Genomic DNA, 3,744 nt, shown 5'->3' with positions numbered 1-3,744 from the left:
TGTGAGGACGTCGTGGTAAAGTTCCATTTTTTCCCATCTGGTCCGCAGATAACTTTCCAGAAAATTGCATTACAAGTACTATCGTAGTAGTTATACAACGTTTTATATATATATATATATATATATATATATATATATATATATATATATATATATTAAAATATTATATGTATTTTTTATTATTATTATTAAGGAGGTTGAGTGTTAGTAAAAACAACAATACAAAATCTTAAATAAAAGTGACACTTGACGTGGAGTGGCGGCATTTTGCACATATGAGCGGGTCGAGCTTCAAAATGAGTTTTAAATTCATGAGATTTTTATTAATGTAGCCTAATGTGTTAGATGTTTATTTATGTAAATTCTGCTTGGCTGATATGGGCGTGCGCGTTGAACATGCGAGTCGCTTTCAAACACTGGAGCGGTTGCCATGGAAACGGCGCAGGACCACTGCAACTGACAAAAAGCAGAAATCCATCTCTCGCTGTTGTTTTCACTACTTTCAGGTGAGTTTAGTCTAAAATCACACAAATAATACACACTACTGTTCCTGACATTTTTCTTACGTGTTATTGACACACGTCTATTGAAAATTTTACGTTACTTCATAGAAATAGTTTAGTGCCTTCGAAAAACTCCGTTAGCATCTCAACCGTTTTCAGAAGAGGTAGCCTAACGTTAACTGTTAGCGCTAACGTTAACTGTCAGGCTAACCTAAGCTCTTGTTTATAAAAGTTTGGGCTTTTAATCACATCTTTATGTGTAGGTGAGATTTTTTTGTTAGTTTTGTAAAGGATTTGCTGGCAGTTGAATGGGTGATTGGAAGTTGGCTAATTAATTTAACATTTGCTGTTAATCGATGACGTCACTTACTTGACTGGATAGTATTAGAAATGTTAGAATGTAATATAAATGTTTTTTGAGCATCAAATCATCATAGAATGATTTCTGAAGGATTATGTGACATTGAAGACTGATCTTCACTATATATTCACACAATTATGCTGAAAATGTAGCTTTGATCACAAGAAATAAATTACATTTTAACATATATTCTTATTCACATAGAAAACAGTTATTTAAATTGTAATAAAAGTTCACAATATTACAGTTTTTACTGTATTTTCGATCAAATAAATGCAGCCTTGGTGAGCATAAATGACTTTCAAAAGCATTAAAAGCTGTAGATTAGCAACATTAATAAAGTTCTCCTCTGTTTTAGCTGCCTAGAAGGACGATGAGGTGACAGTGCAGCCCGGGATGAGGAGGAGGAGGAGGAGGAACACGTAAGTTAGACAATTTTCTTATACCTTTCTAACAAAAAGCTATAAACCTGACTACAATAGCATGGTACAATTTATTTTTCAGCTTCCAGTGAATATATAGACCGAGACCCTCCTCCTATCCCTGCCCTCCGCTGGTGGGGTAAGAAAGACACTCTTCCTCTTCTCCCACAGCTCTCCATCATCTCCCTCTGCCTCCTCAACACTGTCTGAAGGAGCGTTTACCACAGCTGGCCGAGCTGGGACACAGTCAGGAATGAGAGGTCTCAGATTCTCTCAGAAAGTCATCATGCTCATTTTCTTGAACAAAAAACTCTTGATGTATATTTGGGTGGGTGAAATAATACTGGAGAGAATTATTTGAATTTTTTACATATCTTTACTCTTTACTAACAATATTTTTTTATTTGTAAGCTTCAGAGAAGCTCAAGGACTATAGATCTTTGGTGATATTCACATTGTTCAGGTTTAGCTACTGGTAGTGAAGCAATGAAGCACATTACCACCAGACATTTGTAGCAGGAGCCTCACAGGACACTCAGGAAACAATTTAACCTATTTCTGCAAATAAAATTAATAATAAAGAAACTGCTGAATCTTTTATTTTTTTTTAAGGTCTTTATTGTTTTTCCACCAAATTATAAAGAGTAGTATCAATAAGAGTATTGATTATTATTTAACTACACCCCTGATGATACAACACTTTTTTCAATAAAAAGAATACGTTTTAATAGTTGGTTACATTATTCATTGATTATGTTTTTTGATTAATTAATTGATGTTACATTTCTGCACTCATAACTTGTTAACACTTTACATGGTTAAAAATCGTTAATGTTCAAAATGTATTGGCTTAGTAATTGTACAAAGTAGCAGTGAATAAAGTGTGGTTTTTGGGCCATTTTCTATTTAAAATTTAATTTAATAGGGGTTTGTATTGGTTTCCATTACATATATGTATTGATCCCTAAATGTATTAACTGGAAACGATAGTACACAATTCCCTATTAGAATTTATAAGGTTTTACAGCAGAGAATGAAATGTTTGAGTTTATCAGTTCTACGTGGATTTCGAGGTTATGGATCAAGCACATCTTAATTCCCAGGACTAAAGGTGAGAAGTATATTAAAAATAAATGTGGAGAACGTTGTATTTTGGTCGTTAGGAAGTACCAGCCACGTTCCAGCGACGTACCACTATAACGTCGCCACGACGAATACAGGAATCACCAAGTTACGTCGCTGGAACATTATTTGGCACGTCGCTGTGACTAATGTGGTCCTTTGAGGAAACGTCCTCGTAACATGCCAGTTTGGTCATCGAGACGTACTCGTCACGTTCTAGCGACGTACAGTTATAACGTCGCCACGACGATTATGGGAATCACAAAGTTACGTTGCTGGAACGTTATGTGGTACGTCGCTACGACGAATATGGCCCGGTCCGGTTACGTCTTCACAACGTAACTGTGTTAGCTGGGAAGTCACGGACGCGATACCAAGCTCGCCACTATAACACATACAAAACACATACTCAAGAACAATACTCTGCTTTCTTTTTTGCACATAATAAAAATCAAACGACCTACCCAGAAATTGTCAGCAACATGAACAGGAAAACTGAACGATATGAGACGTACAGCTCCAAGTGAATGACCGCGATGCCAGGTTTGTTACTACAACACATAAAACACATACTCAAGAACAAACAATACTCTGCTTTTTACACAATCAATCTAACGACCTACCCGGGGATTATTAGCAACATAAACAGGTAAGCGATACCCTCAGCGTGCAGCAGCTCTTCACATTTGCAGCAATGCCACGCCAAACAAACATGTGCGTGTCTCCCACCGTATTGCGCAACGCACCTTTTAACTCGCGTAGGCGGAAATTACGCAGGCCGCATTCTGCCGTGACGTCAGTCAAAATAGTAGAAAAATATATATAAACACTGCCAACCCACTACACGTAGAAGTCGTGGAGATGTCTCAGAAGAATTCAGCAACAAGGAACAATAGTTTAATCCCGCTTGTCTCAGGTAGCAGTTGTCCAGTCTTTGCTGTTAACAGCAATACGTAGAATTGTGCTGCAAAAGACCTGGCTTGGTTTTATGCAAAATGAGGAGATCGTGGTGTGGGCGGTCCTGCCAGGTTGATGCATGAGTGATTCAACAAGGTCCTGTACCCAACCTGAGTGATGCAGGGTCTGGTGTTGGCTCAACCTTGTTTAGGGCGGGTCTGAAGGCGCCGACGCTGTTTTGTTACTCTGCCAACTTTATTTATTTATTTACTTATTTATTTGATATGGACACAACAACAGCATTGGACAAACCAGATACATTGTTTTTTAGTGTTATAGCAAAACTGCTAATTTACAGCACTTGTCCATAGGAGGCTACACATTTCACAAAACACAATGCAAAACAGTACACAGTACAATGTAAAATGCAAGTGATTTT

The 3,744-nt window shown here is 37.3% G+C and overlaps 1 long non-coding RNA gene across 1 annotated transcript; it reads left to right on the top strand.

Annotated features, from left to right (window-relative positions):
* Nucleotides 1-431: 431 nt before the first annotated feature.
* LOC311085462 lies at nucleotides 432-1,540 on the top strand. Its single transcript, XR_014606832.1, has 3 exons — nucleotides 432-506; nucleotides 1,223-1,286; nucleotides 1,369-1,540. It is a non-coding gene; the product is annotated as an uncharacterized lncRNA (long non-coding RNA).
* The last annotated feature ends 2,204 nt before the right edge of the window (nucleotides 1,541-3,744 follow it).

Source organism: Abramis brama (genome assembly GCF_963993115.1).
Source record: "Abramis brama genome assembly, chromosome: 6".
NCBI classification, from domain to species: Eukaryota; Metazoa; Chordata; class Actinopteri; order Cypriniformes; family Leuciscidae; genus Abramis; species Abramis brama.
The sequence above is the reverse complement of the archived record's forward strand: the minus strand, read 5'-3'. Positions and strand labels throughout refer to the sequence as shown.